General features: G+C 43.2%; 1 protein-coding gene across 1 annotated transcript in view; it reads right to left on the reverse strand.

Moving 5' to 3' along the window:
• Positions 1-13804: 13804 nt before the first annotated feature.
• Positions 13805-15133, reverse strand: part of Zhx2 (zinc fingers and homeoboxes 2) — a 161218-nt gene continuing 159889 nt past the window's right edge. Inside the window, exon 4 of the mRNA XM_005316194.5 lies at positions 13805-15118. The gene's annotated coding sequence lies outside the window, so the exon portion shown is untranslated. The remainder of the gene's footprint in view (positions 15119-15133) is intronic.

Below are 15133 nucleotides of genomic sequence, written 5' to 3' on the forward strand. Positions count from 1 at the left end.
TTAAGGATCAGCTCAAATCATCTATTGCTACTAAGAGGCAAAACTGGGCGTAGAACCAAGGCCTTACAATCCTGGGGGTGTTTCCCTCCCAACTATACTCTGCAGTTATTATTATAATCTCTTATTTATTATGACATTACCTTAGAAGTAGATAAGGTAAATTTTATTTTAAAGTGAGAAGGGAGATAAATATCCTATAAACCATTTATCTATCCTTTAACTCACTCACCATATATCCATCCATCTACCTGTCCATCCAAACACCCATCTACCCATCTACCAATTCATCAACCCAATATCCACCTAATCATCAATTTGCTCATCCAAACATCAACGTATCAGCCATTTACCTACCTATCTATTCATTTGCTCAACCAACCATATGTTCATAATCCATTTATTCATCAATTCATCCATTCATTTAATAAGCATATATTGAGCACCTACTAAGTGCCAGGAAGCACAGTAGGGTACTGAGGCCACAAAGATAACTGGGCTATGTCGTTTGCCCTTGAAGAGCTCTGTCTGATAGAGACAGGATGAAAACTGTTATATCAGAAGTCTGTGTAAAGGGTCATGGGAATCAAAGGAAAGAATAATCATCTCCTTACCATGGAAGGACAAAGACATACACGCTATCTCTACAGGTGATAATTATAAAAATAGTTTGGTGTGATATAAACTCATGCCAGTGAGCATACTCTGGGACTAATGCTTGATTTTATCATCAGTTGAGAGGTATAAATGCTTATTGGCATATCTATTAGTGTGTGTGTATTCTTGTATAAGGAGCGGGAAGATTAGAGAAATAGATAGATAAATGCTTCAAGGACAAGAATCTTATCTTATTTTTCTTGGTATCCTTGGCACATAGCACAGCAAGAAATAAATGTCAAAAAACCTGACTGTAATCTGCAGAAAGAGGAAATGAAGTGAATAGATTAGTAATTGCATCAACAAACACTCACCCTACCTTTAAGTTTACTCGGTTTTATTTCCCACCAAGCTTTCATTTGAATTTTGAGCTGTTAATTTGAATTTGGAGGAAGAGTTGTCTATTATTATTACTATTACTTTTAATTAATCAATTAGTTAATTAATTAAAGTGCTGGAGATTTAACCCAGAGCCTGATGCATGTTAAGCAAATGCTCTGCCACTGAGCTACATCCCTGACCTTCTCATTATTTTCTGACATCCAAAGATTGTTTGCACCTCCTACTTCCTTGAACTTATAGAAGAGGAGACTGTTTTGGTGTCTCATAACTTAGGTTGGGCAAAGTTTTGAAGGAATAGTCCATCTTCTGTGGCCCAGCAACTTTAGGAGCAAGTACATTGATGGCTCTATCAAAGACAATTTTGATGTGTAGCTGCAATCATGTTTATTTTAAAAAATTGGTTCTGGATAAAAATATTTTGCTCCAATCCTGGATGTGTAAGACAATTGTGGGCAAATTAGATGCCCATGATGGGGCTACATGGCCCCCATCCCATGTTGGGTTGCTCTTTTCTCACCCCTCAAACAAGGACTGGTTAGAGAAAGCCTAACACCTTGCATCTGGGGTACCTGAGCTGATGGCTTGTTTACCTGGCTTCTACTTGAGTTCATCGGATTTTTTGCCTTCCTCAGACTGGATCTCTGGACAGGTGACCCTATTCTACTACATCCTTGCAGGACCACTGCCTTCTGCACTATGAGTAGTTGAGGTGGTCAGTGTCCCCGATTCCGTGTCAGTCAAAACACATGGGTCTGAGTGGTTTTGCATGGCCCAGACGCCCTTGTTAGCTGGCTTCTGGTTGTGCTCAGCCATGGGAGGCACTGGCAGGAGATTGATGGGCAGGAGAAGAGCAAGCACAGGCAATGATTATTTCCTCTGCTCTGCTGTGTCGCTGGCAGTGGTTATAACCATGGTTCAGCTACATGGCCCCATTCCTTCTCCAGGGCCCTTGCTCTCTCTGGATTCTGTTGACATTTTCCCCTCTGCTGTGTCTGGAGGTGGCCATGGCTTTCTGCTGCTGTGTGTCTCAACACCCTTGGCTTTTTACCTAAGTCCCTTCAATAAAGACTCTTCTATTGAATCATCTGTGATGATTCAGGTTTTCTCTTGGGACTCTTGACTGCTTGGCACCACTCTAGTGGTTCTCATTGTTATCTAAGTCAAACTCTTTGATGTGGGCATCTTTACACTCAGGGAGATCAAGGCTTAGAGAAGTTAAGAGACCTATCCCGATTATTGGATGTGAATCACCTGACTTCAAATTTGTGCTTATTACCCAGGTGTAATTGCTGATCACCCAGTGGTGCTAATCATTCACAAGTCTTTAGGTCCATCTCCTTCCCTGTCTCTAGGCAGAATAGCTATATATATATTTTTTCTATAATTATGGGAACTGGATATTTGTCTATATAGGCTCTACTTTTATGTCTAGAAAACATCAGTGGGCCTACAAGGAGTCTTAAATCACCCATGTTGGCAACAATTGGTGTGTTGTTAGTTGAGACCTGATTTTCTGCTTGGTCAGGCGAGGAGGCACCTCCTCAGAAACTGTATTCCTGTGCAGGAGTAGGCACCATTAAGAATAGACAACCGGCAGTGTAGCGCTGCTGATTGTGATTCAGGCCTTGAGTGCTTCTGGTTTGGCTTTGATCTTGGGAGCCAAAGGCCTTGCTGGCATGTATCCAAAGGAAATAATCAGATAAATAAGAGAGAAAGAATGAGCACAGATTATAGCAGCAAAGAAATTGGAAGCCACCTGCAGGTCTACTAGTAATGAATTGGTTAAATAAATCATGGCCTGTTCATAGGAAAAAAATGATTCATTTAAAACCCACCAAAGGAGCAGGGGTGTAACTGAGTGGTAGAGCACTTACCTAGCATGTGCAAGACCCTGGGCTCCATCCCCAGCACTGCAAATAAGATAAAGTCCACTAAAACTGATCTGTATTTGTTGGAATAAAAAAAAGTTCTTAGTAACTTCTTACATGAAAAAAGCAGGCTATACAACAGTGGACATGATAGGTTATCATTTTTATAAAAAATTATTTTCATCTCTTTGGCTCTCCGACTCTGTATTGAACCTGGCAATCCCAGCCTCAAAACTCTAGGCACATTTACTTCACTGATTCTCTTCCCACTCCTGTTGGGGAACCCATTCATCTGTCAAGATGGCTCCAAATGCACCTCCTTGATGAAGCCTGTCCTGCTTCTCTTCTTCCTGTGCTCTGCCCTGAAATGCTTTGATCACCACTCTGTGACAGATCCCATCAAGTTAGGATGAAGTTATTTGTCTGATTCCTTCATTAGTGAAGTCTATTAGTGGGACCACACTCGGATTCAATATGGTGGCTCCAGAGCTTGGTCCCTGGCATATAGTCTGCACATGGTTGTTGAGTGAATAAGTGAATGAAGCAAAATGGGATGCAGGAAGAAAGGGTGAAACTTAGTTTTAGCTCCTTTCACGAGTGTGTTTTGACCTCAATCCTGCTGATTGTGAACATAATGTTAGAGGCAGAAAAAATTGGCACCAAAATCGGCACTAAAAATGCTAAAATGTAGAACACCTTTCTAAAACCCCTTGGAAATATTAATACTTTAAAAACATGTTTTTGAGTCCATTCTGATACTAACAAATACAGGGCAGGGGGAGAAGAGAAAGTTCTCTCTTTCAGGAGAATACCAATAAGACATGTACAAGGAAGGACTGAGCTGGAAAATCACCATTCTGCAGCCATCGAAGTATTAATTGATTCACCAAGAATCATCAGGAGCTGCCAAGACCACTGAGTGAAATGTTGGGGAACAGGTTATTTTCAAAGTCTTGAGGTTTCTCAACAGGTTACTGATCATTTAAAAAGAGTTTTAAAAAAGTCTCTTTACAGTAGAAAAATGTGGCAGAAACTACCTTCATCAAATAACCAAAATCCACATCACAAATAATTAGACCAACAGACACCAGGTACATCCCAATGTGTTGCCCTGAGAAGGTGACGGCATCTTATGTAGTATGCCTGCCAAGATCCTATAGTATCAGGAATAAAATCATGAGACTACAACCAGACAAATGCAAAGTAAGGAGGCAATCTAAGAAACAGGGGGCCTTATTATGTACAAGTGTTAATGTTGTGAGAGACAAAGAACAACTGAGAGGCTGTTTCAGATTGGAAGAGCAAAGAAGCATGACAAATAAATGCAAAACGTGATTCGGAATTGGATTCTGGAAATAAAAAGTTGTTATAAAGGGCAGGATTAGATGCTCAGCAAAATTGGAATGTGGGCTGTATTGATAACAGCAATAATATCTTGAGAGTGATAATTGTACCTGTGTTTATGTTTAAAAACTGCTTTATAGGAATTTTGTATTAAGAAGTTTCAAATGTCCAGAAAAGTGTAAACAATAGTGTAGTAAACACCTGTGTACTCATTTGCTAGATTCAACCTTTGTTAATTTGCCATCCTTTTATTCTGAAACATTTCAAATATTTAAATGTAAATTATAGGGTTAGGGTTGTAGCTCAGTGTAGCTCTTGCCTTGCATGTTTGAGGAACTGGATTCAATCCTTAGCACCACATAAAAGTAAATGAACAACAACAAAAAAGGAATTGTGTCTGTCTACAACTAAAAATAACAAAAAGTAAATTATGAATATGTATACATACATATAATATCATACATAATAGATATCATTATATTTCATCCCTTCCTATGCATCTTTAACAATGAATAATTTTCTTGCATAACTCTGATATCATTAACATACCTAATGATTAATAATTTCCTAATGTCATTTACGATCCATCCATATTCACATTTTTCATTTGCCTCCAAACGTCTTTTCCAATTGGTCTGTTCCAACCAGGATTCAGTCAAGACCATGAATCCCACTTGGTTGTCATATAAAGAAGACTTTAAATTTATGTCCTCCTCTTGGTGGGCTAATTTTTTATGAGTCGTATAGATCCTTGTTTTATCTCCTTCTAGTTGTTCGTTCATTTGTCCCTTCCTTCCTCTTTCCCTCCCCTTTTCTTTCCTTCCTTCCTCAGTATTTACGAGAACCTCCAATGTGTTGGGCGCTGGGAATATAAAGATGATGAAGCTAGATCCTCGCCTCGGGGGTCCCGCAGTCTAGTGAATGAGGCACAGTCACGTGGGTAGATAATTATAAAACTGTGAGCCCTCCGCCAGAGGGAAATGGAGGCATCCCATACCTCTGCAACTTCCTTCAAATGAGGAGATGAAGAAAAAGGAAGAAAAATTGGGTTAGGGAGGCAGATGGGATAAACAATTACAAAAAGCACAGTTTTCTAGGTCAGGGTGTGGATTTCAAATTCCCACAGTCTCCTGGTTGTTCATTCTTGTGAGTCAACAGGAGCGGATCATTAAAATCATTGATACCCAAGTTGATTTTGTTCCTTCTCACCGCCCTCGGAGAGGCCTTGCCAAACCTATGCCCCCATTCCCCTCAGCCGTCCACAATCACAGACATGAAAGCCAGACTCCTGGACAGAGGACTGCCTGCTCCCCTGGCCTGGAAGTGTTTGGAGGGATCCCGGGGGCGAGCCAATGCCCGGGACACATACATCTCGTGTCAGTCCATGTTGAATTCATGTGCCCATGTGCTGTTTCCAAAGCTGTAATCGGTTCCAACCCATGACAACCACTTGCTGAGGGACTGGACTGTTGTGAAAGCATGGGCTTTGGGCTCAGAGACATTTGGATTTAAATCCTGGCACTGACACTTAACAGTTGTGTGGCTCGGAGAAGATTTCTGAAGCCAAATCTTGAAGAATTCTGAAGCTCAAATTCGACTCTTCTGATGTGGAAAGTAATGCAATTTCCCATTTGCAGAGGACGACAATTGTAATGTTCTGTGCATCTCCTTCCTTCATGAAGTCCTGGTCATTCTTACACAATATGCATTTGACCTGCCACACAAGGGAGGCAGAGGCACCACGGAAAACGTCCTCTGGAGCACACATGGATTTAAAAGTCCCTTAGAGAGAACTTCACGTTGCTAAGGCCGTCCTGGCCCTTAGCCTGGTTCTCATGCTGGTGCCTGGAAGGTTTGCCCACCTGGGCAGCGGGGAGATAGTGTCTGAGACTGTGTCCAGGCCTAGAGCAGGGCCAGCTGTCTTTCAAGAGCAGCTGGATAAGACTCTGAACAAAGGTTCTCTGTTTTTTTCTAAACAGGGGCCATTGTGAATGTAGCTGGACTGAGGAGAGTTGCAGACTCTCTCCTGTCGCTCCTGTGTTTTGGATTTGGATAAATATTCCTAAGCAGCCTGATTTTCCGTTTTCCATCCTGTCCTCCGTTGTTCTTTAATTATGTATTGTTTATGGACACAGAGCTTCTTCAAGGCTCTCCAGGGGAGCTTGCCTGACAATCTTTGCTCAAAAGCTTTAGAGCAATTTCCCAGAAGTGCACTTAGATCCCTGCTATCCTGAGAAACTCCTCCAAAGGTTTTGGTTGAGGGTAAAGGTAGGAGCTGGAACCTAGAGCCTCTTTAGAGGGAACTGGGCCAGGTTCCTATAATTACAGAGCCTCAGTGTTGGAATGGAAGCTAAATGGTTATCTGACCTAAACCCCTCAGTTTTCAAATAAGAAATCTGAGGGTGGAGGAGGAAAAGTGGTGGCCTGGCCCAGGGTCAGGCAACCTGTTTTAGTCAGCATTTTTGCTGCTGTCATTAAAAGACCTGACAAGAATAATTTTAGGGAGGAAAAATTCATTTGTGGGCTCATGGGTTCAGAGGTCTCAGTCCATGAACAGTGGGCTCCAGTGAGGCAGAACATCATGGTGGAAGAGTGTGGCAGAGGGAAGCAGCTCACGTGATGATCGGGAAGTAGGGAGAGAGACTCCACTTGCAGATACAAAATATATACCCCAAATGCCCACCTCCTCCAGGCACACCCTACTGGCCTTACCACTCAGGTAATCCCCATCAGGGGATTAAATCCCTGGTTGGATTAAGGTTCTCATAACACAATCATTTCTCCTCCAAACTTTCTGCATTGTCTCACACTTGAGCTTTTGGGGGACATCTCATATCCAAGCCATAACACAACCCATTAGCGACAAAAGCAGGGGCCAGAATCCAGGGCCCCTCGTTCCTGGGTAGCCTTGCCATGGGTAGTCCATGTGATGGTGGAAAGTCACTTGTCCTGCCACTTAACCATGTTCCAGGGCTCAGAAGAATTCTTACCAGACAGAAGACAGTGTGAGTGAATGTGGAGACAAGCATGGCCCATCGCAATGCATAATGAGACGTGTCCTATTAGTAGCAGGGTGTGTTTCCAGTTGGCTTTCCAGCTTGGTTTCACATTTACTGGAACAAGTTCTCATGTAACCCTATTAAAGCCATGACCCACAGGGTCCAGTCTGAGAAGCTGTAGTCCGAGTAAGCAAAGCATGATTGGAAGGGCCTTTGATTTTTTTTTTCCTCATCTTTCTAAGGGACATTAAACAGGCTTCCATGTATGGCAGCCTGTCTTCCATGCTCTTAGGACTTTCGTCCAGTTTTCTTACATTCTACAGTCTAAAGCTGTTCCCCTTCAATTTCTGTAACCTCAAGCATGACTCTGCTTGGCCCAGCTTGGAACATTCTCTGAGCTCAGAGATGAGTGCCATGACTAGCTGAGCCTGAATTGCATGACTTATCTGGACGGAAGGGACATGTTCCACGATGGTGCCACACCCCCATTATAGGGTTGGAACAGGGAAAGAACAAAACCTCAGAAGACTTCTCTAACTGGAAGGGATGTGTGTGCTGCTGCTACTAAAAGAGAGGGGGCAATGATGAAATTTGAGGTTCAGCTCACCTTCTGACCTGGATAAGAAGGTCAGACAAAGAGAAGGTTAAAACCCACTGAACTCATGTGTGGTTAGAACTGAGTAAGTTCTGGTGATGGAAATCAATTTGCCCCAGGAGTTCAGAGGAGCAGAGGTCCCAGAGAGTAGTTGGGATACATGTGTCTTTCTTAAGTCCAGTTTCCCCATTACCCAACATTTACCTTCACTTTACATCTGTTTCTTATATACAATTGTACTTATTTTTGAAAATCCCAAACCACTTTTTAATTTTCTATCATACATGGTAATAGCTTAATGTTTTGGCTGTTTTTCAGGTTTTTTCCAAGTAGAAAATGGAAATGACTGGATAACTTGATTGTCAAAGTTGGATGTTCAGAACTGATGTCTTCTTACTTTTTATGTATTATAGACTGCTTATTAGATTCTTTTTTTAAATAGTTTTTTTTTAAGTTGTCAGTAGACCTTTATTTATTTATATATGGTGCTGAGAATCAAACCCAGTGCCTTACACATGGTAGGCAAGTGCTGTACCTCTGACCTACCAGCCCAGCCCCATTATTAGACTCTTACTACTCAGAAGCCTGACATTGTATACACCCTTTCACTTCTGCTTCTTGTATCTTCCTGCGATTTATCCATTTGGCAAACACCTACTCATCCTTCAAACACAGTTCAAGTTTCCTTGAACAGGAAACAATCTCTCCACTTTGTAATTTGCACAGGGATAAGCAAATAGGTGTATGAGTGAAGAGATTTCTGTTTATTTGCCCAGGGATGGCATGTAGAGTTTGTGTTGGTTATGAGTGGATTTGATTGCAGGTGTCAGACAAAGCCAATGAATGGCGGGTTAAACAAACAGAGGTTTACTTTTCTCTTATATCAAGAAGTTTGAAAATACACAACTCTAATATTGGTTCATAGGTTCATAGGCCATTAAGGCCCGAATCTCAAAACCACCAATGTGTACGAGGCAAGAAGAGGGAGGAAAGAGGATGGCATCAGGTATGCAGTGGCCTCCTGCTTATGTCTCATTAGCCACTCCTAGCTGCAAGGGAAGCTGTTGACATTGAGACTCTCACCTGAGGATGGGTGGGGTGGCTGTCTGAGCAATATTTTGGTTCTGTTAGCAAGGAAGAATGGGGATGGATATTAGCCAGGCACCTAATGGCATCTACCACATAGTTCATCTCACATTTCAAGGTTAGTAGATTCATGGTGGAGGACAATTTAAGAATTGTGAGGACTTATTGAAGCCTGTAAGGCAAAGATACTTTGATTGATCATTAACCTTTGCCGTGGGTGTCGAGTGGGGCATGATGGCAAGTTGGTTGTGCGTTTGCTGCCTTTTGTCCAACTCATACAATGACCTGTGTGCTGGGCCATTTGATGGACTGGATCAGCAGTTACCCTTGGACTTGTGGTTGGGTTTGGCTATTGGGAGCAGTGGCAGGAGGGCAGAGGAGGGGGGAATGACGTTGGGGTATTGTCAATGTCCCCAGACAGGAGACGTATTATTATATTTGCTGCCCACCCACCAATGTGCTGAAATTGTTGAGGCAGGAGCTGTTCAGTGACTTCAGAACAGGGTTTCTTCAGCTTTAGTGAACATGTCAATCACCTTATTGAAACTTCCGTCAAATTACAGATTCTGAATCAACAATCTGGGGTCAGGGACAGAGATTCTGCATTTCCAACAAGCTCCTGGTTGATGCTGTTGCTGCAGGTCCAGGGGCCACCCTTGAGTAGCAAGGACTTAGAGCTTCATCATCCAATGGTGTAGCTACTAGCCACACGTAACTCTTTTATATGTGTTGTATTTTCTATTTTTTAAAATATTCATTAACTTATTTTAATTAGGCATGTATGACAGCAGAATGCATTTTGGTTCATTGTACACAATCACAGCACAAATTTTCATTTCTCTGGTTGTACATGATGTATCGTCACACCACATGTGCAGTCACACATGTACCTAGGGTAATGATGTCCACCTTATTCCACCATCTTTCCTGCCCCCATGCCCTCTCCCCACCCCTCCCTCCTCTTTACCCCATCAAAGTTCCTCCATTTATCCCATCCCCCCATCCCTCGCCCCTGGCCATTATGGATCAGCATCCACTTATCAGTGAGAACATTCAGTCTTTGTTTTTTTGGTGGAGAACAATGACTTTACTTAGCATGATATTCCCCAACTCCATCCATTTGCCTGCAAATGCCATAATTTTATTCTCTTTTAATGCTGAGTGATATTTTCTTTGATTTTTATTTTATAATCTCATCAGCCCATCCGAACTCTGAGTTTCTAGTGATAGAAATCCAACTCAAAAGGCTTTTAGCTTATGTCAAAAAGGGAACTATGCTATTTTTATTAAAATAGAAAGCCAAGGATTTGGCCTCAGGAATGGCAGGGTCCAGGGAATCAGATGATGTTGTAATTGTCACCACTACCACCACCACCATCCATCATCATCGTAATCATCATCTCTCCTTTCATAGCTCCTAGTTTCTCAATTTCTTTTGTTGGTTTTTCAGCCTCATTCTTTCTACCTATAGACTGACTTCCTCTCCCTGGCAAGGGCTTTGGCTTCTGGTAGCTCCAGGTGGAAAAGGAAGTGCTTTCTCCTAGCACCTGGTGGGTCCTGTTTGGGTCTGATGCATGGTACTCTACTTGTCTTGATGAACCTCAGTGAACAGGGTAATGGAGTTCCAAGGCTCCCCCCTGGGGGAGGCAGATACTCATCATGTTGGGCAGCTCTCAGAATCAGATGAGTGGGTGGAGAGGAGTATCCCCTCAAGAAAGCACTAAGAAAGCAAGCACAGGGCAGACAAAAGGCAGCAGATGGTTCCTCCAGCCACTGCTCTCTTCTACCCCACCAGGAACCCTGTTCCCTTAGGGACCTCTCTCCCAGTTTCTGCCACTCTTAAGTCATTCCTAGTGGGCAAAGTCAGCTTGATGTATTTTGCTGGGTGATTCAGAGAGCACAACCGTCTTCCCTGTGTTTTCATTTCCACCAATTATCAGGGCTTTTTCTATTGTTTTGCTTGAAGAATTTGTTCCAAGCTTAACTGCAAGGGTGGTGAGTAGCAGGAGGGGAAGGAGTTAAGGAGGGGCAGGCAGTCGCCTGCAGAGGGGGAAGTGCTGGCGACATTCACTGATGGGCTAGACAGACAGGACAGCATGGGGGTGATGAGGTGGGGGAGGGGGTCCTGGAGCTGGGAGCACAGGGGGGAAGGCAGTGCAGGCAGGAGCCACAAAATGAGCAGCTAAAGCTGCTTCTAACCTTTTGTTATTTTTTAAAATAACAATACTGCAAGTTGGATTTTGGAATTTTGGGGGTTTGGGGGAGAGTTTAGGGGTGGTAAGGAGAGGGTTGCTACCTATGCCAAAATCTGCAATGTCAGAGGCACATGTCTGGAATATCATCTCCCAGACCTGGATTGAACTTCCCCTGGCTGCCCTCCTCACACAAGCGTGCTATACAGGCAAGGAAAGGGACAGCCTTCACATTGCCTGGCCTGATGTGGCTTGCAGGTTAGAGTAGCAGGAAGGGAGGATTATGCATGGGATGCTTACTGTGTGTTTGGCACTTTGAACTCATGAACTCCATGAACCTCACACTAGACCTGTGGTGTGGGTATAATCATCTCCAGGTCTCAGCTGAAGAATCAGGAATCTGAAAAAGTTAGGTAAATCCAACGAGATGATCATCAGGAGAACTGGAACCCAGACTTGGCTTTGTTTGGCTGTGGAGCTGACATTCCTCATCTACCCATCATCCATCCATCCATCCATCCATCCATCCATCCATCCATCCATCCATCCATCCATCATCATTATTCATTCATCATCCAAGTGTTGGGGATGTAGCTCAATGGTAGAGCACTTGCTTGCATGCGTGAGGACTGGAATTCAATGCCCAATACTGCAAAATAAAAAGTATATTTATTATCCATCCATTCAACAAATATCTATGGAGCATCTACTATGTGCTAGACATTGTTTGAACACGATGTTGGTAAGGGAACAAGATAGGCACACATCTTTCATGGACTATGCAATGTAGGGAGTTGTGTGGACTGACAGCCCACACTTGACTATTGCCCCAAACAGAAATAAACTTCTCTTTTGTTTGAAACACTGCATTTGGAGGTTTCTGGTTATAGCAGCTGACCTGCATTATAATCCTCCAACAGTTGCAATATTCTCAAATGGTTGCTTTTCTCTCCAAGTTCTTAACTTATGCAGACAGGTATCTTCCCCATGACTGGGAAAATAGCTGAAATCAGCTCCAAGTCCACATCTTAACTCAGTTATTCAAGCAGAGAGACTGTGTTTATTTCTCACAGCATCCATCTCTCAGGAAGCTCAGTTGGTCCTGGCCACAGGCCATCCTTGGGGTCAGCAGATGGGATTATGATTAACCAAGTGTGGGTCATATACTACAGCAGGTCCCATCTGAGCCTCATAGAACAGGGAGGGCAGTTCCTGTAGAAAAGAGGCTGTTTTTCAAGAAGTTGGGGAAGGACACATACGAGGCAAAGTTGGTAGAATTCCATGACAATCACTTAGCCTCCACATGACTGGGTCTGTTCCAAAACCTCACTAACCTGTTTTCTCATCTATAAAACAGACACAACTGTACCAGAGGGTTAGAAAGATAAGGGGGCTAGCTCAGTGGTAGGGTGCTTGCTTAGAGCATGTGAGGCACTGGATTTGATTCTCAGCATCACATAAAAAAATAAGCAAATAAAATAAAGGTATTCAAAAAAGAAAATAAGTGTAAAGCATTCACCACAAAGCCTAATTCATAGTAAGTAATCAATTAAAAAAAAAAAAAGGACTAAACTGGACAAAGTGGTGCATGTGTGTAATCCCAGTGGCTGGGGAGGCTGAGGCAGAAGGATTGCAAGTTCAAAGCCAGCCTCAGCAAAATCGAGGTGCTAAGTAACTCAGTGAGACCCTGACTCTAAATAAAATACAAAATAGAGCTAGGGATGTGGCTCAGTGATTGAGTACCCCTGAGTTCAATCCTGGGTATCCCCCCACCAAAAAAAAAAAAGAACTAGTTATTATTTTTAAATAGCTAGCTACGTTCAAGTTTGCTGATTAGTAAGGAGAATTAGAGGGATTTTAGAGATTATGTGGCTAGTTTATCAATCTCTCCAACTGAGATCGATGGGCCTGGTGTCACTTTGCAGAGATGGATAAATTGATCACATAAATCCTAAAGCTGTGCAAAGAGAAGAGACAGAGATGGTGTCACGGGAGCCCACAGGAGGGAGAAGGGACTTCACGGGTGTCTTCGGGAGGGGGATCAGGCTCTTCTGAATTTTTTTTTTAGTGTTTACTTCATTTTGAAAAGTGGAGTCTTTTCTTTCATCTGAAGAATCAAGACATGATTTCTTTAGATAAAATGGTCCCAAGTGGGTAAATCCCTGTAAAAATGCAACAACTAGACATGCGGTCCCTAAAGCAGCAGTACCTCCTTGGGACCTTGTTAGCCATATACATTCTCAGTCCCCTGAATCATCCCGGCTCAGACCGCTGATTCTGTGCCTGTTTGACTCTGAGGACGATGGGTCTGGGCGAGTGTTATCAGAAACATAGAACCTCCAAGGAATGGTAGTTTCCAACGTCCAGTCACCAGCAGCCCAGGGAGGGGCACTTACCTCGGGTCACAGGAGAGCCAGCTGGGGGTTGAAGGTCTTCTCATTCCCACCCCACTGTTCTTCTCCGTAGTATGTGAAGGATTAATTTGCCATGACCCTGGAGAAGGGAGGCCTAGAACTTTCTTCTCTGCATCAGAGATGTGATGAAGAGTCCAGCCACAGCCTCTTGCTTTTAAAACCTGGCTTGTAATGTCGACCTCCCCAAGGTGGAATTGTGGCCCCAAACGAATTTGGAATGGGATGTGGCTGAGTTGAAACCCCAGGCTGAACCCCCCCCCCCCCCCCCGGGAGCCAGGCAGCAATGAAGAATGAGGAACAGAGGAAAAGGTTGTAAAAATGTTTAGTCTTTGCTTTATTGAGTTCCAACAAATGAGCAACAAGTTAGAAAAACTGGTTTTGATTCAAACTCCCTAGCATTTTATTTGTGCAGTGTACTTGAATGGGGAGGGGGTGGGAGAGCAGAAAAGGGATGGCAAACATAATTCATATTGCAACATTTACACCGGATATGTCTCTTGGTTTTCCTTTAAAAGTTAGGACTAACAAAAAACAAAACAAAACAAAACAAAACAAAACAAAAACAAAAAACCAAAACAAAACCAAAGTGCACTCAAAGGTATCTAAAATTGGCCCAACACACACACACACACACACACACACACACACACACACACACACACACACACAAAATCAATTCATGGTGAGTCTTCAAGCTGAAATCTTGTCAAACACCACACCCAAAAAGGCAGTTGAGAAGAGAAATGAAAACCAAAACTTCTCATCTGTGTACCATATAAAGAGGAAGATCATTTTTTTTTTGAATTTTGTAAGTTTAATGGTGATGTTAACAATCATGAGAGCCCTTTCTGCTGGTATTTAAAAAAGGTGCTTAAAGAGGACAGCCACCTGCTATCCAGTCTCTCAGCGAGGCCAAGGGGTTGAGAAGTCAGACTCCCGCCTCCTGGCAGTTCAAAAGGCCTGCGTGTGACTCAAGGCAGGGACCCGAGGCAGCAGGGAAGAACTGGAAATGGGTTAGATGTGGAAGATCTGACATCTGAAGCCCACTTGGAGCTGAGACAGAGACCCAACCTCAGTCCTTCCCACCAAGAAATCTTCCAAATTTCAAACTACCATTATTTAAAGATTAAATTCTCCCTACCTAAAATCCAGTAGCTATAATGGCACTAATACTAATACTCCCTCCCCCAGTTAATAAAATAAAAATAAAAACAGAAAAAGAGAAAAAAAGGGAAAAGTAATGTGGTTAGTCCCCCTTCCTGGAAAAAAAGCCTTACAATGGAAGTGCTGGGGAAGGAAGTGGCCCTCCATTAAAAAGGTAACAAAGTTCCCACATTGTACAAATCAGTTCCAGTATAGCAAGAGGTGGGGGCCCGGGCAGCGGAGCAAACTATGTACAGGGACCCATTGAAAATGCAGTGTAGGACTTTGGCACTATGGACAATTCCCACCGGCCCTCTGGGAGGTGCGCTAGGTGGCTGGGGTTCCCGTGCCCTCCAGGCACAGGTGGGCTACACAGTTCCACTTGGAGTCGCTGGCGAGGTGGCCCGTGGCCCAGAAGTTCTCTTCGTTCTTCAAAGACAGAGTGTCCGCTTTATCAGCCCAGAGGTTCTGCTGGACTTCCCTGGAAGGACGACAT

Source organism: Ictidomys tridecemlineatus, chromosome 7, assembly GCF_052094955.1.
Source record: "Ictidomys tridecemlineatus isolate mIctTri1 chromosome 7, mIctTri1.hap1, whole genome shotgun sequence".
Taxonomy (NCBI): Eukaryota; Metazoa; Chordata; class Mammalia; order Rodentia; family Sciuridae; genus Ictidomys; species Ictidomys tridecemlineatus.